Consider the following 25,722-nt stretch of genomic DNA (forward strand, 5'->3'; position numbering starts at 1 on the left):
GCAACACTACATGTTCTCCCAAGGCCTAGGGACCCCTATCACATTTCTTCTGTCTGCTATTTCCTGGGATCACTCTCCAACCTCGCACCCGGGGCCATGCCCATGGCTGGTGAGCCTGCGTACGTGCCCAGAGGGAGGGGCACAAACATATCATAATGGGCTTTGAGCCAGGGGATGATGCACGGCCTAGCTTGGGACATAAATAATGGGGTAAGTCTGAGCTTATGTCCAGTTACTCATTTGGTCAAGATGAGTAACTAGCCAAAGGCCGTTGGAGACATGACAAAAAAGCTGCCTCGGGTTTCTTCTTCTCGACCCCAGGCTCCACCTACGCACTCTATTCCGTCCTCCTCTCCACCCCAGGCTCCACCTATCCACTCTATTCCTTCCTCCTCTCCACCCCGAGCTCCAACTCCCCACTCATTTCCTTCCTCCTCACGACACCGGGCTCCACTTACCCACTCTATTCCTTCCTCCCCTCAACCCCGGTGTCCTCCTATCTACTCTATTCCTTCCTCCTCTCATTGTCCGAGGAAGTTTCCTCTTGTGTGTAACTCTTTTCATCCACAGAATACTCTCCAGCGTCGGCCACCTCTCTCAACTCATAAGCCTATCTCTTTCCCTCCTGTTCATAGTGCTGTCCCTCCTTGCCGCCCTAACGTACAGGTTTCCCCACCCAAATATTGCTCTATTCCTTCCAAAACCTCCAGCCCCCGCTCCTTTTCTCCCGCTACTGTTCTCCGTTACTCCAGTTTGTTCTTTGCTCCCTACTCCCCCTCCCAGCCCTAAGTAGACGTTAAAGTCTTATCCTCCCCAACATTCCAGCCAACTCCATCCAGACCTCCGTGATACACAAATCCTATCCTGGAGAGATGATTTCCCTGTGAGTGGGACGGTTCTGATATCATCCAGAATTGCCAGAACAATCGATCCGCAGGAGCTTCACTTGGTGAATGTTGGGAACTCAAGACAAAGCCAATCAACATTTAGCTCGGAGGGTAACCCTTGTCCATGTTGGTGTTTTCACCCACAACATGGTTATCGTATTATTCTGTGTATGTTATCTTCATCCTTGTAAATCGCCTTCAGATGCCAGAGATACCTTTACAAGATCGTCTCTGCCAAAAACCAGTTTCTTTCCTCTCTTTCCTACTTAGACGGCCTGAATGAATTCTACATTTATAACTGGTTTCTCCATGGAATTTGGACTGTGACCACCGAGCAAACAGCAAGACCAGGGACACAAGGTAGAGAAGAGTGAGTGGAAATCATGTCATCTGAAATCTACACGGGTGAGTCCTATTGATCTGCCCTTGATGAAAGTGAATGCCGGAATGGGTGACCTCTAAGAACTCCCACACAAGCACAAAACCCCTATTATAAACATAGAAGGATACAAGGTTCCTTGGTGCGGTTCCTACAAGTCTCTATTGTTCTGCACCCTAGGATTTGTGGAAATGGACTAGGGACTTTTTTGCCTTTCAGAAATGCCTCCTGCCAAAAGGAAGGGGGCCCTCCATTATGATCTCATTGAAGCTCTGACCATTGAACCCCTGAATTCCAGAAAATGGCAGGCACCAAAGCCTAGAAGGAAAGTATACATGCCTATCCTTTCCAGATGATAGCATCAAATAAACAGATTATATATCTATATCTATATCTATATCTATATCTATATCTATATTACTATATATATGTATATTATATATATATCTTAAAATCGGCAACATAAAGCAATATATAGATTCAGTGGAAGATCACTCAAAATTCTAACACATATCTTCAGGAAACGTGAGGAGTTGATTGTACTTTACAACGACAGGCCAAAGAGCCAAGAATACCCATGACTCCTTTAAGAACTCGTAAGAATAATTTTGCTACTACCGGATACCAGACTTACCACAGGAGCCAAAAATCCTTAGCTCTTGCCTTTCTATTGTGGGGCGTGGTCCTCTCACCCCATTCTAACTCTAGTCCGGGCGGGTGTCTCTGCCACAGGCCTGCCTACGGGGTATTGGGGTAAAGAGCTCAGTTCTCAGAAATCAAGGGAAGGAGGGAGGTGTGGACCGAAGGCGAGAGGAAGGGAGGAATGCAGGAAGTGATGGAAGGAAGGAAGAAAGGAAGGAAGGAAGGAAGGAAGGAAGGAAGGAAGGAAGGAAGGAAGGAGAGGAAAGATAGGAAGGAAGGAGGAAGGACGGAAGGAAGGAAGGAAGGAAGGAAGGAAGGAAGGAAGGAAGGAAGGAAGGAAGGAATAGGCAGGGAAGGAAGGAGGGAGAGACGGAAGGAAGGAAGGCCTTAGTAAAAAGCTCCTCATTTACTGGAGCTTCTCTTCGCCTGTGGGGCATCACTCCGTGGAGAGCAGACTGGGAGACCAAAGGGTCCAGCGGGGAAGCCCAACCTACACAAGGGGAGCTGAGCCTGAGAGAGCTCCATCAGCCCCAATGTAACTTAGGGCCCCCTCTACACCACTCCAATAGCAAATCTTCTGGCACCCCTCCCGGACATGAGACCACACCACTCCCACTGTGGGGACACTGGGGAAGCCACACTCAAACACCCCCAACTTCTGCCCTCCTGGTAAATTTGAGGAAAATGGATCCATTAAGTTAATTGTGTAAGTTAATCTTACAGCTTCTCTAAGATGGACGTGTCAGATTGCTTGCTGTTGCTTCTCCGTGTAACCACGTCAACAACGTCCATTCTTTCATCCTATGATGGTGTGCTGAGCCCCTGGGGTGTGCTGGCCCAGGCCCCACGGACTCGGAGCCCAAGTCGCCCTCCCTCCCCTGGGGCATCCTTTGGATGCCCACGATCTCCTCTCTGGGTCAGCCCGGAACGTGATGACCACAGGCTGTACCATGTCAGGGTGCACAGCGATATCGCGATCCACAACGCTAAAGTGTGGAGCTTGGGAGAAGATGATCGCCACGCGGAGTGTTCAGCGCCCATCTCAGCCTCGTTCCTGAAACCCAGCCTGTGTGCTGCGTGGATAAATAAAGATGACTTTCAAGCGTCAGTCGGACCTTTCCTTTGTGGAGCCTCACTTTTTTCTGCCCGCATGCACTGGTTCAAATCCTTCATCTTGGGCATGCCTGCGTGGCCCAGCGGTTTAGCACCTGCCTTCGGCCCAGAGCGTGTTCCTGGAGTCTTGGCAAGGAGCCCCTTATCCGGCTCCCTGCCTGGAGCCTGCCTTCCCCCTGCCTGTGTCTCTACCTGTCTCTCTCTGTGTCTCTCGTGATTAAATATATACAATGTTTAAAAAGTACGTAGTGTCCATCTGAAGTGTATACTATCCACTGATTTCTTTATCTCAATGACTCCATTTTTCTTTCTGGGGTTGGTTTCGTTGTTTGTTTCTTTTGGCATCTGTTCTTCAGTGTCTTGTACCTTTTAATAGAATTTCACGTTTTTGTTCTACGCCTTTCATGACATGAAATTATTGGTGAAGTGTTTGTGTAAATAAGCCCTTTTTTATACCTGTTGACCATCCTCTCACATGGATTGTTTGCTCGTCTGTTCCCTTATTCTGGAATGTGAGCTCACCTTCAGCGGGGCTTTCGTTGTGACCTGGACCATGGTGGTGCTCCTACAGCGTGATAGATTTTTTTTTTATTTTTTTTATTTTTTTTTAGATTTGTATTTTAATGCAATCCCTATCAAAATACCATGGACTTTCTTCAGAGAGTTGGAACATTTTATTTAAGATTTGTGTGGAATCCGAAAAGACCCTGGATTGCCAGGGGAATATTCAAAAAGAAAACCAGACCTGGGGGCATCACAATGCCAGATTTCAGGTTGTACTACAAAGCTGTGGTCATCAAGACAGTGTGCTACTGGCACAAAAACAGACACATAGATCAATGGAACAGTACAGAGAAACCAGGAGTAGATTCTCAACTTTATGGTCAACTAATATTCGACAAAGGAGGAAAGATTGTCCACTGGAAAAAAGACAGTCTCTTCAGTAAATTGTGCTGGGAAAATTGGACATCCACTTGTAGAAGAATGAAACTAGACCACTCTCTTTCCCCATACACAAAGATAAACTCAAAATGGATGAAAGATCTAAATGTGAGACAAGATTCCATCAAAATCCTAGAGGAGAACACAGACAACACCCTTTTTGAACTCGGCCACAGTAACTTCTTCCAAGATTCTTCCATGAAGGCAAGAGAAACAAAAGCAAAAATGAACTATTGGGACTTCATCAAGATAAGAAGATTTTGCAAAGCAAACATACCGTCAGCAAAACTCAAAGACAACTTACAGAATGGGAGAAAATATTTCCAAATGTCGTATGAGATAAAGGGCTAGTATCCAAGATCCATAAAGAAATTATTCAGCTCAACACCGAAGAAACAAACAATTCAATCATGAAATGGGCAAAAGACATGAACAGAAATCTCAGAGGAAGACATAGACATGGCCAACAAGCACATGAGGAAATGCTCTGCATCACTTGCCATTTGGGAAATACAAATCAAAACTACAATGAGATATCACCTCACACCAGTAAGAATGGTGAAAATTAACAAAGCAGGAAATCACAAATGTTGGAGAGGATGTGGAGAAAGGGGAACCCTCCTGCACTTTTGGTGGGTATGTGAACTGGTGCAGTCACTCTGGAAAACTGTGTGGAGGTTCCTCATAGAGGTAAAAATAGATCTGCCCTACAACCCAGCAATTGCACTGCTGGGGATTTACCCCAAAGTTACATATGCAATGAAATGCTGGGACACCTCCACCCTGATATTTATAGCGCTATGTCCACAATAGCCAACTGTGGAAAGAGCCTTGGAGTCCATCAAAAGATGAATGGATAAAGAAGATGTGGTATATGTATACAATGAATATTACTCAGCCATTGGAAACGACAAATACCCACCATTTGCTTCGACGTGGATGGAACTGGAGGCTATCATGCTGAGGGAAATAAGTCAATCGGAGAAAGACATACATTATATGGTCTCATTCATTTGGGGAATATAAAAATAGTGAAAAGGAATAAAGGGGAAAGAAGAAAAAATGAGTGGGAAATATCAGAAAGGGAGACAGAACATGAAAGACTTCTTACTCTGGGAAATGAACTATTACTCAGCCATTAGACACGACAAACACCTACCATTTGCTTTGAGATGGATGTACCTGGAGGGTATTATGCTGAGTGAAATAAGTCGATTGGAGAAGGACAAACATTATATCATCTCATTCATTTGGGGAATATAAAAAATAGTGAAATGGAATAAGGGGAAAAGAGAAGAAATGAGTGAGAAATATCAGAACGGGAGACAGAACATGAGGGACCCCTAAGTCTGGGAAATTAACAAAGGCTGGTGTAAAGGGAAGTGGGCACGGTGTGGGGGTGAATGGGTGATGGGCACTGGGGTGGGGCACTTGATGGGATGAGCACTGGGTGTTATGTTATATGTTGGCAAATTGAGCTCCAATAAAAAAATAATTACTATGAATGTAAATTGACAAAACACTCTGATGAAAAGACATAGGGTGACAGGGTGGATTCACAAACAAAACTCTAAAAAATGAAACAAAACAAACTAAACTCTTTCAATCAACAACAGCAACAGCACCAACAAAAGGAAACAAGTTTCACTTATATGCTGACTATTAGAGATTCACTTCAGATCTACAGACACCTGCTGAATGATAGTGAGCAGATGGAGAAAAATATTTATCACTCAAGAGGTTGTTTGAAGAAGGCAGGAGTAGGAACACTTCTTCCAGACAAAACACACTTTAAAATGGAGCGTGTAGTAAGAGACAAAGAAAGACATTATGTAATAAAGTGGAGACCTCACAGCAAGAAGATTTAACAGTTTTAAATATATGTACACACAACATAGGGAACACTTGAATACATAAAGCAATTAGGCTTTAAGGAACTAATTGACAGTAATACAACAATAGTAGGAGACTTTAACACCTCTCTTACATTAATAGAGTGATGACCCAAACTGAAAATCAAAAAGGAAACAATTACTTGGACTAATGCACTGGTTCAAACTTGTTCAAACAGCAGAATACTCATTCCTTTCAAGTGCACGTGGTACCTTCTTCAGCATAGGTCACAGATCAGGCCACAAAACAAGTCTGAGAAATTAAAAAACATTGAAATCATACCAAGCATCTTTTCTGAGCACAATGCTGTGGAACCAGAAATCAATCCCAAGAGAAAAAAATTGTAAAAAAACACATACACGTGGTTTACACCATGCTAGTAAACAATGAATGCATCAAAGGAAAACTCCAAGAAGACAGAAAAAATTACATGGAAACAAATAAAAATGTCAAGACCATTGTCCAGCATCTTTGAGAGACAGCAAAATGGATCCTAAAGAAGGAAGGTTACTGCAATACAGACCTACCTCAAACAAAAATCTCAAACCACATATACCTACACTAAAGGACTCTTAAAAGAACAGTAAATAAAACCAAAAAACAGCAGAAGGCCACAAGTACTAAAAATTAGAGCTGAAATATATGTTACAGAAACAAAAGTAAAAACCAGTAGAACAGATTAACGAAACCACTATCTAGTTCCTTGAAGCTCAACACAATGATAATCTTGTAGCTAGACTCATGAAAGAAGAAGGGAGAAGCACTCAAACAGAATCAAAAAGGATAAAGGAGAAATTACAGCCAATTCCATACATTCATTAAATGATTGAAACAGAATATCATGAAAAACTATTGGCCAGCATATTGGACAACCTACATGCAGTGGATAAATTCCTAGAAGTCTAGAAGCTACAAAAACTGAAGGAGGAAGTAGGTGAAAAGTTCAATGGACAGAATACCAGCAAGGAAATTGAGTCAGTAATAAAAATAGCCAACAAACAAACGTCCAGGACCAGATGGCCTCACAGGAATTTCGACCAAACACTGAAGGAGTGGTAACACCTGCTCTTCTGAAATTCTTCAAAAAAAAAAAAAAATCAGGCCCGAGGGAGGGGCCTATTCAGTTTTGCTGTTACCTCAATTGATTAGGCAAATTGTACCTGTTGCGGTTTGTGCACAAAAACTACTTAAAATGGTCGATTTTGTCTGTCTTCTATACCTTCCGTTTCATTGTTAAGGGCATATATATAAAATTTTTTAAAAAGTTTGTCCTTCTCCGACTGACTTACTTCACTCAGCATAATACCCTCCAGTTTTATGGGTAAACCTTTAAAATACCTTCCAAAATTTTGGTAACCTGAATCTTTGACGTTTCATGTATATTGAAATTCGATTTACAACCCACAGTATAACAGCCAGTACTTATCCCAACAGGTGACCTCTCAGTTCCCATCACCCAGTCACCACATGCCCCCCGCCCACCTACCTTTCCCCAACCCTTTGTTCATTTTACAGAGTTAGGATTCTCATGGTTTGTCTCCCTCTCTATTTTTCCCATTCATTGCCCTCCTCCCCCCAATAATCCATTTTAGTACTTATATTGCCCAAATGAATGAGAACATATAATGTTTGTCCTTCTCCGATTGACTTACTTCACTCAGCATAATACTCTCCAGTTCCATCCACGTTGAAGCAAATTGTGAGTATTTCTCATTTCCAATGGCTGAGTAATATTCCATTGTATACGTAAACAACATCTTCTTTATCCATTCATCTTTCGATGGATGCCGAAGCTCCTTCCACAGTTTGGATATTGTGGACATTGCTGCTAGAAACATCGGGGTGCAGGTGTCCCGGCGTTTCATTGCATCCGTATCTTGGGGGTAAATCCATAACAGTGCAATTACTGGGTCGTAGGGCAGGTCTATTTTTAACTCTTTGAGGAACCTGCACACAGTTTTCCAGAGTGGCTGCACCAGGTCACATTCCCACCAACAGTGTAAGAGGGTTCCCTTTTCTTTGCATCCACTACAACATTTGTGGTTTCCTGCCTTGTTAATTTTCCCCATTCTACCTGGTGTGAGGTGGCATCTCATTGTGGTTTTGATTTGTATTTCCCTGATGGCAAGTGATGCAGAGCATTTACTCATGTGCATGTTGGCCATGTCTATGTCTTCCTCTGTGAGATTTCTGTTCATGTCTTTTGCCATTTCATGATTGGATTGTTTGTTTCTTTGGTGTTGAGATTAATAAGTTCTTTATAGATTTTGGAAACTAGCCCTTTATCTGATACATCATTTGCAAATATCTTCTCCCATTCTGTAGGTTGTCTTTTAGTTTTGTTGACTGTATCCTTTGCTGTGCAAAAGCTTCTTATCTTGATAAAGTCCCAATAGTTCATTTTTGCTTTTGTTTCTTTTGCCTTCGCGGATGTATCTTCCAAGAAGTTACTGTGGCTGAGTTCTAAAAGGGTGTTGTCTGTGTTCTCCTCTAGGATTTTGATGGAATCTTGTCTCACATTTAGATCTTTCATCCATTTTGAGTTTATCCTTGTATAGGGTGAAAGAGAGTGGTCTAGTTTCATTCTTCTGCATGTGGAGGTCCAATTTTCCCAACAGCATTTATTGAAGAGACTGTCTTTCTTCCAATAGATAGTCTTTCCTCCTTTATTGAATACTAGTTGACCATAAAGTTCAAGGTCCACTTCTGGGTTCTCTATTCTGTTCCATTAATCTATGTGTCTGTTTTTGTGCCAGCACCACAGTGTCTTGATGACCACAGCTTTGTAGTACAACCTGAAATCTGGAATTGTGATGCCCCCAGTTATGGTTTTCTTTTGTAAAATTCCCCTGGCTATTTGGGGTCTTTTATGATTCCACACAAATCTTAAAATAATTTGTTCTAACTCTCTGAAGAAAGTCCATGGTATTTTGATAGGGATTGCATTAAACGTGTATATTGCCCTGGGTAACATTGACATTTTCACAATATTAATTCTGCTAATCCATGAGCATGGAATATTTTCCCATCTCTTTGTGTCTTCCTCAATTTCTTTCTTTGGGTAGGTTTATTCCGAGGAATCTTTGGGTAGGTTTATTCTGAGGAATCTTATGCTTTTGGGTGCAATTGTAAATGGGATTGACTCCTTAATTTGTCTTTCTTCAGTCTCATTGTTAGTGTTTAGAAATGCCACTGATTTCTGGGTATTGATTTTGTATCCTGCCATGCTACCAAATTGCTGTATGAATTTTAACAATCTTGGGGTGGAGTCTTTTGGGTTTTCTATGTAGAGTATCATGTCATCGGCGAAGAGGGAGAATTTGGCTACTTCTTTGCCAATTTGAATGCCTTTAATGTCTTTTTGTTGTCTGATTGCTGAGGCTAGGACTTCCAGTACTATGTTGAATAGCAGTGGTGAGAGTGGACATCCCTGTCTTGTTCCTGATCTTAGGGGAAAGGCTCCCAGTGCTTCCCCATTGAGAGTGATATTTGCTGTGGGCTTTTGGTAAATGGCTTTTAAGATGTTGAGGAATTTTCCCTCTATCCCTACACTCTGAAGAGTTTTGATCAGGAATGGATGCTGTATTTTGTCAAATGCTTTCTCTGCATCTAATGAGAAGATCATATGGTTCTTGGTTTTTCTCTTGCTGATATGATGAATCACATTGATTGTTTTACAAGTGTTGAACCAGCCTTGTGTCCCGGGGATAAATCCTACTTGGTCATGTTGAATAGTTTTTTTAATGTACTGTTGGATCCTATTGGCTAGTATCTTGTTGAGAATTTTTGCATCCATGTTCATCAGGGATATTGGTCTGTAATTCTCCTTTTTGGTGGGGTCTTTGGTTTTGGAATTAAGGTGATGCTGGCCTCATAGAACAAATTTGGAAGTACTCCATCTCTTTCTATATTTCCAAACAGCTTTAGTAGAACAGGTATGATTTCTTCTTTAAACGTTTGATAGAATTCCCCTGGGAAGCCATCTGGCCCTGGACTCGTGTCTTGGGAGGTTTTTGATGACTGCTTCAATTTCCTCCCTGGTTATTGGCCTGTTCAGGTTTTCTCCTGTTTCTTCCTGTTCCAGTTTTGGTAGTTTGTGGCTTTCCAGAAATGCATCCATTCCTTCTAGATTGCCTAATTTATTGGCGTATAGCTGTTCATAATATGTTTTTAAAATCGTTTGTATTTCCTTGGTGTTGGTAGTGATCTCTCCTTTCTCATTCATGATTTTATTAATTTGATTCTTCTCTCTCTTCTTTTTAATAAGGTTGGCTAATGCTTTATCTATCTTATTAATTCTTTCAAAGAACCAACTCCTGGTTCTGTTGATCTGTTCCACAGTTCTTCTGATCTCGATTTCATTGAGTTCTGCTCGAATTTTAATTAACTCTCTTCTTCTGCTGGGTGTAGGATCTATCTGCTGTTTTTTCTCTAGCTCCTTTATGTATAAGGTTAGCTTTTGTATTTGAGTTCTTTCCAGTTATTGGACGGATGCTTCTATTGCGATGTATGTCCCCCTCAGGACTGCTTTTGCTGCATCCCAAAGATTTTGAACGGTTGTATCTTCATTTTCATTAGTTTCCATGAATCTTTTTAATGCTTCCTTAACTTCCTGGTTGACTCTTTCCTCCTTTAACAGGACGGTCTTTACCATCCACCTGTTTGAAGTTCTTCCAAACTTCTTCTTGTTATTTAGATCCAATTTCAAGGTATTAAGGTATGAGAATACACAGGGGATGATCTCAGTCTTTTGGTATCGGTTCAGACCCGATTTGTGACCCAGTATGTGGTCTATTCTGGAGAAAGTTCCATGTGCACTTGAGAAGAATGTGTATTCAGTTGAATTTGGATGTACAGTTCTGTAGATATCTGTGAAATCCGTCTGGTCCAGTGTATCATTTAAAGCTCTCGTTTCTTTGGAGGTGTTGTGTTTAGAAGACCTTCGAGTATAGAAAGCGCTAGATTGAAGTCATCAAGTATAAGTGTATTCTTATCTAAGTATTTCTTAACTTTGGTTATTAATTGATTGATATATTTGGCAGCTCCCACATTAGGGGCATATATTTTGAGGATTGTTAAGTCCTCTTGTTGGTTAGACCCTTTAAGTATGATATAGTATCCCTCTTCATCTCTCACTACAGTCTTCGGGGTAAATATTAGTTTTTCTGATATAAGGATGGCTTCCCCCTGCTTTCTTTTGAGGACCGTTTGAATGGTAAATGGTTCTCCAAACTTTTATTTTCAGGCTGTAGGTGTCCTTCTGTCTAAAATGAGTCTCTTTTAGACAGCAAATAGATGAGTCCTGCTTTTTTATCCAGTCTGAAACCCTGCGCCTTTTGATGGTGTCATTAAGGCCGTTCACGTTCAGAGTTATTATTGAAAGATATGAGTTTAGTGTCATCATGATATCTATTCAGTCCTTGTTTTTGTGGATTGTTCCACTGGACTTCTTCTTAAAGGGAAATTTGAAGAGTCCCCCTTAAAATTTCTTGCAGAGCTGGTTTTGAGGTCACATATTCTTTCTGTTCCTGTCTGTCTTGGAAGCTCTTTATCTCTCTGTCCATTCTTACGAGAGCCTTGCTGGATAAAGTATTCTTGGTTGCATGTTTTTCTCACTTAGGACCCTGAATATATCCTGCCAGCCCTTTCTGGCCTGCCAGGTCTCTGTTTGAGGTCTGCTGTTACCCTAATACTTCTCCCCATAAAAGTCAGGGATTTCTTGTTCTTGCTGCTTTAAGGATCTTCTCTTTATCTTTGGAATTTTTAAGCTTCACTATTAAATGATGAGGTGTTGACAGGTTTTTATTGATTTAAGGGGGGATCTCTCTATTTCCTGGATCTGGATGCCTGTTTCACTTCCCAGATTAGGAAAGTTTTCAGCTATGATTTGTTCAAATCCATATTCTTGACCTCTGTCCCTTTCAGCGCCCTCGGGAACCCCAATTAAAAGTAGGTTTTTCTTCCTTAGGCTGTCATTTATTTCCCTTAATCTATCCTCATGGTCTTTTAATTGTCTCTTTTTTCCTCAGTTTTCCTCTTTGCCGTCAACTTGTCTTCTATGTCACTCACTCGTTCTTCCACCTAGTTAACCCTCGTCCTTAGGACTTCTAGTTTGGGTCGACATCTCATTCAATTGATTTTTAATTTCTGCTTGATTAGATCTAATTTCTGCAGTCATGAAGTCTCTTGAGTCCTTTATGCTTTTTTCTAGAGCGACCAGTAGCTTTATAATAGTGCTTCTGAATTGGCTTTCTGACATTGAATTGTAATCCAAATTTTGTAACTCTGTGGGAGTGAGGACTGTTTCTGATTCTTTCTTTTGAGGTGAGGTTTTCCTTCTAGTCATTTTCCTCAGTGCAGAGTGGCCAAAAACAAGTTGTATTGGGAAAAGGCGAAAAAGAGAGGAGAGAAAGATGGAAAGAAAAGAGAAAAAGCAAAAAGAATAATGGAAGAAAAAGAGAGAAAAAGAGAAAAAAAGAGAAGAAAGAAAGAAAGAGAAAGAAAGAAAGAAAGAAAGAAAGAAAGAAAGAAAGAAAGAAAGAAAGAAAGAAAGAAAGAAGAAAGAAAAGGGTGGGTGAAGGAAACAGAAATCAAAAAGAAAAAAACACGGGGGAGTATCTTCTGATTCTGTATTCTTTAATTCCCTTGACTTCCCCTGGATCTTGTCCGTCTAGCCGGTCTTCTGGGGAGGTGCCTGTTGTGCTGATTTTCAGGTGTTACCTCTTGGGGGAGCTGTTCTGCCCCCTGCCTGGTGCAGGGCTCAGTGGGTGTTCTTTATTCTGTGAGGCCGCAGGAGGAACTACCACAGTGGCGGCGGCCAGCTCTGGAGCCCTGGATTCAGCTCCCGCAGTAACTATGGAGCTCTCAGCCTGCAGAGGCTTGGATGCTCCGCGGACGGGCCTGCTGATCTGCTCAGCTTGGAGCAGGAGTGTCCTTGCTGTCCTGGGCTCTCCTGGCCTCTGCCTGTCCCAGAGAGAGGTCGGATCTTGGGCTGTGTCCCTGGTGCCCTGTGCTCCCGGGTCTGTGCTGTTGGATTGGCTCTCCCAGCCAGCCGGGCAGCCCCCTCTCTGCGGAGCCTCCGCCTGAACTCCTTGGAGCTGCTGCAGGGGCTTCGCATCCCCCTCTCCTCGAGCCGCCACCCGATCCCATCCGAGCTGCTCCCAGGTCAAGCCGTGTATGCAATGCAGCCCTTTATGGAGCTCGGCTCACTCTCCCTGGGGCACAGGTATCTATAAGTGTCCCAGGGAGTCTGAGGGCATACCCACCCCTCCTGGGGTCCCGCTCTAACTCCCTGCGAGTGCCTTTCCTCCCGGGAAGATTGGTGCAGCTCCTGCTTCTCCAGGACGGTGCTTTCCTGTCCAGGGGGCACTCGCCTGGCCTTAGCCCGGCTCCTGGCGGGTCCCTCCCCCTTGGATGTCTTTTGTTTCTTTCTTTTTTCCAGTCTTCCTACCTTGATGGAGCATGAACTCTTCTCACTGTAACATTCCAGCTGTTCTCTCTTTAAATCTCAGGCCGAATTCATAGATTTTCAGGATGATTTGAAGGTTATCTTGGTAATTTGGTGGGGCAGGTGACTTGGGGACCCTACTCTTCCACCATCTTGCCACTCCTCCCAACCCATGACATCGGAGGACCTTTGCTTTAGACACAGGTTCAGAAACCAGGATTGAATTGCTATGTAGGGAGATACCAGATGTTGTATGGAGATAGATTAGTCTCTCTTCTTCCGTCTTATTGTATTCATTTAATCTGAGGTTGAGGGATAAACAGAGCACAGAAGATGTTTAGGGCAATGAAAATATTCTGTATGCTAATATAATGATGCATATGTGTCCTTGCATTTTCCAAACCCATATAGTGTACAGCACCAAAGGTGAGCCTTAAGATAATAATGGATTTCACTAGGAATGATGTGTCAGTGTAGACTCTTCAGTTTAAGCAATGTGCCTTCTGGTGAGGGATATTGATCATGAGGGGGACCGTGTGTGGTGGGAGCTCTTATATGGGAATTCCCTGTACTTTGTCTCAATTTTTCTGTGAACCTAAAAGTGCTCTAAAAAATAAAATCCTAAAAAAAAGTAATATTTCAAAAAATAAGTGGAGTTTGAAATAGGTTAATTCTAAGTTATAGGTTATTGCAGGAGCGGTGGTAAAATAGATGTGCTGGTTAGACATTTTTTATTCAGATGTTAACAAACAGGAAATAGGCCAGACTTATTCCCCATTTTATATTCCTGTTGAAACTTCATAATCATCAATTAATTAAACTTCTTTGATTTTTTATTGTCTAATTATGATCTGTTTTTATAATGTCTTTGGATATTTTCATTTCAGGTTTCTCTACTGAAATTTTCAGTTATTTGACTCCATAGATCCTGGTCAACAGCAGTTTTTATGTTGCAGGGTGCAGTGTCTAGGTCTATGCAGGCTTCAGATAGACTTATGACAGAGCTCAGGGACATATACAATCACATAGGTATAAAGCAGGTAAGGACCTCTGGATCTCTGCTCTCCTTAATGCTGTTTTTAATTTTCAGAGAGGAAAACTTCAGTTCTTATAACTAGATAGAAGCAGAAAGGCTTATCAACTTGATTTTAGGAATGTAAAATGTAGATTTACTCAAGTCAAAGATGTGGAAGGTAAAGTAGGATGAGTTTACTTGTTTATTTGTTCTTTTGATTTTTGAAAATTGTTATCTTAAAAAGTATTTGTCTTCTTGCTGATGGGGATTAACTCATGATTTTTATCTTCTGGGAAAACTATTAGTAATATCTGCTTTAGAAAGGAAATAAGATACATAGATACATATATATTATGATGTATATAATTATGTATATATATGTATATATATATGATTATATGAACAAAGAACTGTTGCTGAGTTGATTTTTTCCTTTTCTTTAAACAACAGAATCAACTTTTATTGTGTATTTATGGTCTAACTTTAAAAATAGGTGGGTTTAAAAAATATGTGGGATTTTTAGTTCATTTCATCATTTATTCTTTCTTACCCATTGTGACTTAAATATTATGGAATCTCAATACTTGAAGTAAAGTTCCTTTTTATTGTCACAGAGATTCTAACTGTATTGAATAAGGGAAACAGTTGAACTTTAATATGTTTGAAGGTAGCTTTGTGATCCATTCAGTAATTATCAGAGTGACCAAATATAAATCATTAGAGCTCACTTAAATTAAAACAAGAAAAAAAATTTTTGCTTTAGGGTTTTAAGGTAAACCATCCTTGTGTCTGAGTTATTAGATGTTTTGTGATCCTGGTTTTTAAAAGAAATCTAAAAGTTTATCTGTAGAAAACCAATAAAGTACAGTTAAGTACTTACCTATGGGTTTACTTTTAAATGTTAAAAATTCCTGTTTTTATAGCATTGTAGTACATTAAAATTAATAATCAGATATTACATGGAATTGGTTAAATTATGGTATATGAATAAAATAATTTTCCATTGAGTTATTTAAAAATTTACGATAGACTCCTTATATACTAAGTTGAAAAGATGCCCTGGGAAGTCGAAGAAAGATTATAAACCATGTAGAGGGATTCCATTTTTTTCTTTTTATAATTTTCTTTTCCCTGGAGTTCAATTTACCAACAGATAGCATAACACCCAGTGCACATCCTGTCAAGTGCCCCCCTCAGTGCGCGTCACCCAGTCACCCTAACCGCCCCACCTCCCTTTCCACTACCCCTTGTTCATTTCCCAGAGTTAGGAGTCTCTCATGTTCTGTCACCCTATCTGGTAATTTCAATCATTAAAGATTTATTCATTTTTGAGAGACACAGGCAGAGAGAGAAGCATGCTCCATGCAGGGATCCTGACGCAGAACTCGATCCCGGGTCTCCAGGATCATGCCCTGAGATGAAGATGGCGCCAAACTGCTGAGCCACCAGGACTGCCTGGGATTCCATTTTTATAAAAATACTTGCATGTGTTTAGAAGAATATTTAAGGACATATGATTTCGCATAATTTTTTCCTCCCACTCACAATTAATGGTAACACTTTCTCAACTCCTTAAAGAAGCCTTTTCGTTGATGGCTTTAATTATCTGTTAAGAGCCTAAGCTATTCAGGTCCAATGGCAAAGTATTTACAATATAGCTTAATTGTTTTGTGTTTTTATTTATTTTTTGTTTTGTGTTTTAACTCAAAATATGTAGATTTCATGATTGTCTAACGTGTTCAATTACACTGAAGTAATAATTAAAAAGAGCAAATAAAGAGTAACCTAGGGGCACCTGGGTAGTTCAGTTGGTTAAACATTTGATATCTTTTTTCTGCTTAGGTCATGATCTCAAGGTCACAGGATTGATCCCCACATCAGGCTCCGGGCCATTTTGGGATTCTCTCTCTCCATCTGTCCCTTCCCACACCTATCTCCCTTAAAAAAAGAGAATCCTACATGTTCTGTATCTTTACAGGGATTTATTCAGTGAGACCCATAAATGACAGTTTATATGACTGGCATGTTAAACTACAGAAGTAAGTCCCTCTTCTATTGCTAACCCAGTCTTCGTATGATGGACCATCACAGTGGAAATCTTTTTCCCTCTGATTTGATACCTCTATGATATGGTTTCTACTTAGAACTGTTTCTAGCCTGCCTGATCTCTGTGAAGAGGTCTGCTGTTAATCTAATATTTCTCCCCATATAAGTTAGGGATCTCTTGTCTCTTGCTGCCTTAAGTATTTTCTCTTTAGCTTTGGAATTTGCAAGTTTCACTATTAAATGTCGAGGTGTTGAACAGTTTTGATTGATTTTAGGGGGTAATCTCTCTATATCTTGGAACTCATGCCTGTTTCCCTCCCCAAGATAGGGAAGTTCTCAGCTATGACTTGTTCAAATGCACTTTCTGATTCTCTGTCCCTTTTGGCACCCTCTGGAACCACAATTAATCGTAGCTTTTTCCTTCTGAGGCTGTCATTTAATTCCCTTATGTTTCCTCATGATCTTTTAATTGTTTTTCTCTTTTTCCTCAGCTTCCTTCCTTGCCATCACTTGTCTTCTATGTCACTCACTCGTTCTTCTACTTCATAAAACCTCATCCTTAGGACCTCTGGTTTGGATTGCATTTCATTTAATTGATTTTTAATTTCTGCCTGATTAGATCTGAATTATGCAGTCATGAAGTCTTTTGAATCCTTTGTCCTTTTTTTCCAGAGCTACCAATAACTTTTTAATTGTGCTTCTGAACTGGCTTTCTTTAAAAAAAATTGGAGTTCAATTTGCCAACATATAGCATGACACCCAGTGCTCAACCCGCCAAGTGCCCCCCTCAGTGCCCATCACCCAGTTACCCCAACCCCCAGCCCACCTCCCCATCCACTACCCCTTGTTCATTTCCCAGAGTTAGGTGTCTCTCATGTTTTGCCACCCTCACTGATATTTTCACTCATTTTCTTTCCTTTCCCTTTATTCCCTTTCACTAATTTTTAGCCTCAGTTTTCTTATATGCAGAGCAGGAGCAATGATGCCTAACTTCACAAAGCCTTTGAATGTAGTCAAAACTCAATACATATTGATTTGAAATGCCTTTTCCAGAATGCCATGTAATTGGAATCGTACCGTTTGTAAATTCTTCCCCTTAAGAATGGAGTTTCTTTCAGTTAGTAGTATATATTAAAATTTATTCCAGGTCTTCTTTATGGCTTGATAATCCATATCTTTTTAGTACTGAATAATATTCTATTATCTGGATGTGCCACAGTTTGTTTCTCCATCCACCTACTGAAGGACATGTCAGTTTCTTTCGACCTTTGGCGGTTATGAATAAAGCTGCTAAAAGCATCTCTGTGTAAGCTTGCATGGGCGCTAATTTTCAACTTCTTTGTGTAAATATCGATAACCTGATATTCCCTTATTGACATATCAACAGAAAAAAATCATTTACTGGCTTATTTTACAAATACAACTGACCCATTAATTCATAACTCTTCATTGCTGCTTCAATCAGAGTTATTGATCCAGATTGAACCAGAACCCCATTTTCTCATTAACTAAGCCAATATTTACAAAGTTTCTCACAAGATTCTGAACATAGAACCAGAGATAGAGGGAGAAATCAGCTGTCACCTTTAAGACTATTCCAGAAACACAGACAAGGGAGTAAAGGAGTACAGTACAAAGGAATGAACAAGAGTGAACAGATGTGAATAGAATACAAAGGCAGGTTCTCCATGGTGAGGCTGCCTTAGGAAAGGATGCGAGAGGAGGCAAGATGGCAGGTCAGCCTCTGAGCCTCCCTTGACATCACCCCTTACCCCCTACAGTTATGGCTGTGCTCCACTCTCCTGAAGCACTGCACCTTGACGGACTTGCATGATAAACCATCTCTGTCTTCCAACAGTGGAGACTGAATTCACACAAGAGGAGACTGAAGGGAAATAAATGGAGCAGCAACAACCATTTTGCATGTAAGATCAATAGGCATTAGTGACTGATATAGTGGCAAAATTGAGAGGAAAGATGAACTCTTAGCATAAGCCTGGGGTATGTATGTGTATCTATAGGTGGATATATAAAGACATACATGGGCATGTAACTTCTTGAGGACAATTGGATGTGACTGTGGCCATGATTTTTAATCAGGTGATGTGAAGATCATGTCCTAGAGGTTGACATAATGACATGATGCTTCTCTGCTCATTAGTCAGGAAAGATTTTTTTGTATGTTTGTTTTTTTGTTTTGTTTTGTTTTGTTTTACTTATTCTACTGGGGATAAGATGAGTAGCTTGTGATACATTTATTTAACATGACCAGTCCTTTACTTTGGCTTCTCTGAGCAGCCCCTGCCAACTTATCCTGCTGATCAGAAGTGATAGCAACCTGGACTCAGTGAACCTACCCCTGGAAATCCAGAAGAATCATTTCCCTTCTTTTTCTGCATCACCCAGAACAGATCGCTCTGATTAAGCTGTGTGGCCAGGCTCAGTCCCTATTCACAGCTCCATCGAATGTAATTGATTTGAGACTCCTCCCTACAAATGTGCTGATTCCTTAAATGACCTAAACTCTGTAAGCCTCAGCTCCCTATTCTGTACAATGGGGGTAATGATTACACTTACTTTCTAGGACTGGTGGTAAGGGATAACATGATATAAAGCATAGTAAGGATTGAGCCAAGCGCCTGGTACACAGCAAGTGCTCAGGAAATGTGAACCATCATTACTATGCGTCAAGGGAGAAGTGGGTCCAGAGATCCTGCAAGGGAAATGCCACGGGACCCAGGTCTCAGAGCTTGTTCCCTCCTTATTCTTCCTAGGGGGCCAGGGTGTGGAAATGAGAGCAGCATCAGAACAAGGACCAGCAGCCCAGGGCTCCACCCTGTTGTGCAGCCAACTTACCAGGTACTTTATTCTTGCCTCTTATTTTATTCTCTCTGGATCTCAGTTTCCTCATTTACAGAATGGATCATTGGTCTCTGACATCATGTGAATATCTGGGGCTTTAGACCACATGAACAGAGGCAGTTCACAAGTTGGAGAGGTCACAGGTGGTGCAGACAGAAGGGAGGCACATTCTGGGCAAACCTCAGAGGTGATGCTGCAGGTAGCACGACATCTGTGTCTACAAGGGGAGCAGGAGAAGAAAGGGTACTCTGATAGGTCAGGTTGCCAGGGAAAGTGCCACACTGGAACCCAGCTCTCCGTGCTCTGAGGCAACCCAGCGAGAACCCCTCGGTGGGCGGCCCCACAGGAGATACTTCACCAATGGCGATGAGTTGTGCTTTGGACGTAGGCACATGCAATTCTTCTATATTTCAATTGGGACACAATAAAGAAAGGTTGTCTTTATGTAGGCGAGGAGACCTAGGGCAGCTGTGAAGAAATGCACCAGGGAGGAGACCTTGGTCTTGTCCCAGAAAAGCTCCAGACTAAGGAGGAAGGAGGTGTGTTATTTACACTGCAAATACTACATAGACACTGAGAACGAACCGTGGTCACTGAGGATACCTCGAGGAAGTCATCAAAAGAAAGCACCAAACGCTGATGAGCTTGTGCCCACCGCTTACCAGCCTATGTCCTGAGTCAGTCTCATAACCTCTGAGACTTGGTCCTTGACCCCCTGGGTTCTGTGGAGTGGTCCTGGGCAGGACCCCAAGCATTGCTTGGCCATGGTGCAAACCTCTCAGCTCTCTGACGTCACTCGCACATGACAGTAGTTTACAACCTCACAGAGAGGGACTAAGCCCTCTTGTTTGCATGTGGGTTAGATGTGGGGAAGGGCAATGAAGTCAGGTTTGGAAACTTGCCTCATCTCTAGTCCTCTATCTTTCCCCAGGAACCATAGTACAAACAGGACTCATATCAGAGGTACGTTGATTCTCCCCATACTGTGACCTTGAACAAACCCCATGATGATGATCTGATGAGGTGGCAGGGTTAGAGCTCTCTCTAACTTTGAAAGGCCTATAGTCATAGTGCAGCTTCATTATGATAGCCCCTAAAGACCTGTCAATTCTTCTCTGGGCATCACCACCATAAGGTGTTTGCCTGAGGCTGCTCAAGTACATCTTAGGGCATAGGTTGGATCCAGGAGCTTGGGCAGGAAAGTGGAAACTGCTCCCACACTGGTCCCTAAAAGGATGCTCTCCAGGCATTGCCATGACTAGGCTGCTTTCTGGAAACACGACCTCTAAGGCACCGGGGGCTCTCCTCTACAAAAGGCTTCTTTGGTATGTAGGCTCAGTTTGCCAGGGAACCCCTATCACCTAGAGTCCCCTTTGGTCTCCTTTTTGCATTGTCAATTTGAAGGTAGGATTTGTGGTTTCAGAGAATACTTTACATCTGGAGACACACATGAAATTTTAGCCTAAAGAAGAACTTATGGCTTGGAGCTGATTCCCCAGCTGATGGGCTCCTCGAGGATGATTTCCCCAGTGTTTTTGCCAGGAAGCTGGACCATTTCTTTGGCTCATCTTTGAATGACAGAAGGTTGTTTTGTCTAAGAATCCATCTTTCCAGGTGCCTCAGTCTCCCAGATGCAATTCAAAGGTGAAGCCTTGGGATGCGCGGTTGGCGCAGGGTTTCAGTGTCTGCCCTCAGCTCTGGGTGCAACCCTGGGATCCTGGGATAGGGTCCCACAATGGGCTCCCTGAAGGGAGCCTCCTTCTCCCTCTGCCTGTGTCTCTGCCTCTCTCTGCATCTCATGAATAAATAAGTAAAATCCTAAAAAATACACAAACAAATAAAAAAAAGTGAAGTCTTTCGGATACATGACCTCTTCCATTTTGAACACCATATTCTCCTGTCCCGAAACCATGATGTTTTGTTTATAAGTTGATCGTGACACTTTTACTTTCTGGCCATGTCCTGTTGCCATTTTTGTATGTGATTTACCTCCTCCCCAATATTCTAGTGCTCTGAGGACAGGGATCCTCTTCATCTTCTTCATACCTTCTGTGGTAAACTCTGCCCTGCATCCAATGAAAAGCACAGTAGATCCAAACCATCAGTAAGAGGCCTTACCCCATTTGGTATCCAGCAGTAGTTTATAAACAAATCTCAGTGGTTTGTCTCATTTAAGCTCCTTCGAAATCCCCTCACCCATAGCTCTTGAGCACAGGGGCCATGACTCACCATCATGACTTTTTATTTCCAGTTCTCAGGACATAATTTCTGGCACATAAGGAACATACCACAACTGGTTAGTGAGTGGATTCTGAAGGGGTTGTCCCCAGTAAGGAGGAGAGAAAACAGAGGCCTACTGAGTTTCAACGAACACTTAGGGTTAAGTGTGTTAAAGGCTGGACACAAATTCAGGTCTTCTGATTCTAATGGCAACACTTTTTTCTAGTAGAAGAGAATCCAGTAAGAGCTACAATTATTCTAAGGCTATGATTACGTGTCTTAGCCTCCTTGATGATGAGAAAGCATGACCTTTCCCACTGGGCCTCCTGGCCTGTCTTTCCATCCCAGCGCAAACATCGCTCGTTCTTGGATACTAATCCCAAGGCCAACCAGAACTTCCTGACAAGTGGGCCATGGTGTCTTGTTCTGAGGACAGGTTCACACATAGGCTGAGGTCTGAATTCCTCACCCCTCAGGGACCCCCACATGGTCACCTCTCGGCAGCCAAGTTCAGCCTCCCCAATTGATCCTGGCTTGGCTTCACAATTCTACCCTACTCCACATATACCTGCCATCAAATAGAACAGGGATGAAGCAAGCATCACCCATACCTAACACACACCCCTAAATAGCCCTTGTTCACAGAATCCCTTCTCTAGACAGGTCAGAGACAGCTTTCCTGGTTGTCTCCTTCAGGAGCCCGGGCTGTGGGGCACCCTCTTTGACTCATTTAAACTAAATCTCACTTAAATCTCCCTCTTTCCGTTCCCCAGACAACATCCCATGTGGGATGCCTCCTCGCACCCAAGTTATCCAACCCTGCAGACACTTAGACAACACAGTGAGACCGATCTGGGCTTAATTTCAGCTTCATCAGATACCAGCGGCGTAGCCTAGGTAATCTCATATTTAGTCCTTCTGTCCATCCACTTCCTCTGTAAAATGAAGACAGATTGGAATGAAAACACATACATGCAGCATTTAGCAAAGTGTCAGGCAGGTGTTGTTTCCTTGTCACCATGATTGTGATGACCAGGATATCGCTATCATCTGAAAACCTCCATCCAGATTCATCAGTTTGACAAAATCAGATACCATGAGATAAGAATGCAAGACCATGATGAAAGATCCCTGCACAACAACAAGCAAGAAGCTAACCAAGCCTCTATATTTAAGCATCCAGGTTACACTTCAGTCAAATATACCACTTAGGTAAACACAGAATGTGGGAAATTCTATAGGCGCAAATAACCCCCTGTCAACACAATAAAAGGCATGGGAAAAGGGGAAGTGTGAGAGGTTTACAGCCCAGAAGTGCAATGTGTCCATCTTCTATGGATCCTGATTAAATACACCGACTGTAGGAAGGATTCTTTTTTTTAAAAAAATAAAATCAAGAAATTTGAACATAAGCCAAGTATTGATGTTAAAGCATTGTTAGAAATCTTATTAGATGTGATTGTAGAATTGTGGTCATGATTAAAATACTTATTATCATAGGGTCTCCCAGATGGCTCACTCTGTGAAGCATCTGCCTTGGCTCAGGTCATGATCTCAGGGTCCTGAGATCAAGCCTCACATTAGGCTCCTTGCACAGCAGAGAATCTGCCTCCCCTTCTCCATCTGTGTCTTTCTTTCTCATTCTCTCTCTTTCTCTCTCTCTCAAATATATAAGTAAAATCTTAAAAAATATGTATTATCATAAATACATATTGAAGTTTTCCTCAGATAAAATTAATATAATGCCTGGGATTTGCTTTAAAATCTGCAGGAGGAAAGGAGAGTGAGCAGGTTAAATAAGATGGATGCACGTATATACTTTGAAGCTGGCAGATGAGTGCATAAGGTTAAATGGAATGTTATTTAATATTCTTTTTAAATTTTATTTATTTATTTATTTATGAGAGACACACACAGAGAGGCAGAGACACAGGCAGGGGGGGTAGCAGGCTCCATGCAGAGAGCCTGATGCAGGACTCGATCTCAGGACCACAGGGTCGTACCCTGAGCTGAGGGCAGACGCTCAACCACCAAGCCACCCAGGTGCTCCCTTAGTATTCTTCCTACTTTTGTGTATTATTGAAAGTTTCTGTAATGAAATAGAGATAAAAGTAAACAAAGCTCTCCCTGACGTGACTCTCCAAAGTCCTCCATTTATGACACAACAGCATACACTCTGGGGAAGCTTTTCCAGATGCAGGAATCAGAGGGCATTGGCTCCCACAAGCTCTCAATCCACCAGTGCCACCATATCTGCAGCCTGCCATTCAGGCCTCTACACCAGCCCCTGACCCATTCAACCACATACTAGACAAACATAATCTCTGGCCAGTGACTTAACCCCTGTGAGCCTCAGTGTCTCTTCTCAAAAATGGAAATGGTGGGGCAGCCTGAGTGGCTCAGCGGTTTAGCTCTTTAGAGGGCATGGGTGAAGAGCACTGGGTGTCTTACACCACTGATGAATTATTGAACACTACACCTGAAACTAAGGGTGTGCTATATGTTCACTAGTTGAATTGAAAAAAAGAACAGAAACACGAACCTCTGAGGGCTCAGGGAGCCAAGCACTCACAGGCCCATGTGCAGAGCACTGATGGCATGAAGAAGGCGGGCCTGGTCGTGTTTGGTGTATGGAATATAGCTCGGGCCAAGATACCTCCTCCTTCCCGTGAGTCTCTGGGAATCCTGGCTTCAAGATTCTCAGATAAAAATGCATCATTCATTGAAGTGAACACGAAATTGAGAGTTCTCAGCTCTGCAAGTTTGACAATGGGCCTTGAAATGGGAAATCTGAGCCAACTGAAAATCTTTGTTCAAGAATTTGTAGATTTTGGGATGCCTGGGTGGCTCAGTGGTTGAGCGTCTGCCTTTGGCTCAGGGCATGATCCTGGAGACCCAGGATCAAGTCCCGCATCGGGCTCCCTGCATGGATCCTGCTTCTCCCTCTGCCTGTGTCTCTGCCTCTCTCTCTCTCTCTCTCTCTGGGTCTCTCATGAATAAATAAATAAAACCTTTATAAAAAATAATTTGTAGATTTTGATGCCAAGTGTATTTTATCAGCTTCCTACAGTTCTGATAAGGAATGAACCCAAGGAGCCAAAAGGAGCTGCATTTGACCTCTGTGGGTTCAGATGCCGCCACAGGGGCTAGGGATGGAGATGCAGCATGAGCAGAGGCTGAAGCCTGTTGTTGGCCACTGTCTCAGAAGAAGAGGCTGCACATGGAGGACTGTAGGTCTGGCAGTGTCAAGCCTTGTAGGTCATGGTAATAATTTTGATTTGTATTTAAAGTGATGGGGAGACTTTAGAAAGTGACACAATCTGATTTTCAACTATAAAAAGACCAGAATTGGGCAGCCCCAGTGGCTCAGTGGTTTAGCGCCACCTTGGGCTTGGGGTGTGATCCTGGAGACCCGGGATTGAGTCCCATGTCGGGCTCCCTGCATGGAGCCTTCTTCTCCCTCTGCCCGTGTCTCTGCCTCTCTCTCTCTCTCTTTCTGTCATGAATAAATAAACAGAATCTTTTAAAAAATAACAATAAAAAAGAACAGAACTCCTATCTTTAATTAGCTATAATTAGGTCATTATAAAATTAATAAAATCAACGAAGCTCTTAGATGAGGTGGCTTCTGTAATGAGCCTGTATGAGGGATATTTGCTTAGCCTCAAGGGCCAGCAGAGTAATACAACAAGTCACACTCATGACCTGGCCGCCTCTTGACGGGGCATCCCCATCAGAGGCCCTGACGGAAGATGCAGGCCTCCTGGACCCCAGGATGGTGAAGGCTTCATGAATGTGGATGCTGCTCAGTAACCTTATCCTTTTTCCAGTTTCTGCAAAGGGTCGTTTAGCAGACGTTGCCCGCTGTCCAGGTGTTTGTGACACGCAGGCAGGTCCAGCTGCTGTGTCAGCAACTGAGCTGACCTGGGCCAGAGCCTTTCCCGACCTGGCTCCTCCCACCACCAGGCCCTACTTCCCTGGCCAGCTAGGCCTCACCTCCCAGGAGGCTTTCCCCCAGCTCCTGGCTTCAGGAAACACTCATGGGGTCTCAGGCAAGCCTCCTGCTATGCTGAGAACCTCTTGTGCTGACCTCCAGGGGCTCGGCAACCGCTGGGTCCCCACCTGCATGTCACCCGTTGAACATCTCATTTGTAGGTGCTGTGGCCCAGGGTGTGTTTCCGTGGCCTGTGTCCCTCTCACTGAGGGCCCTTATCCCCGTCTTCAAAACCCAGAGGCATTTTCCTCTGTCAAAACTGTCTGCAGCTTCGGGTGGGGG

General features: G+C 42.5%; 1 long non-coding RNA gene across 4 annotated transcripts; it reads left to right on the forward strand.

Annotated features, from left to right (window-relative positions):
- The first annotated feature begins 218 nt into the window (after positions 1-218).
- LOC112665234 (uncharacterized) lies at positions 219-24,425 on the forward strand. 4 transcript variants are annotated; one of them, XR_003140284.3, is made up of 6 exons: positions 219-1,055; positions 1,158-1,292; positions 18,146-18,289; positions 19,139-19,223; positions 20,158-20,189; positions 22,220-24,425. It is a non-coding gene; the product is annotated as an uncharacterized LOC112665234 (long non-coding RNA). The 4 variants fall into 4 exon arrangements; XR_007413392.1 differs by having other exon boundaries at positions 18,223-18,289; XR_003140286.3 differs by lacking the exon at positions 20,158-20,189.
- The last annotated feature ends 1,297 nt before the right edge of the window (positions 24,426-25,722 follow it).

Source organism: Canis lupus, chromosome 10 (assembly GCF_003254725.2).
Source record: "Canis lupus dingo isolate Sandy chromosome 10, ASM325472v2, whole genome shotgun sequence".
Lineage (NCBI taxonomy): Eukaryota > Metazoa > Chordata > Mammalia > Carnivora > Canidae > Canis > Canis lupus.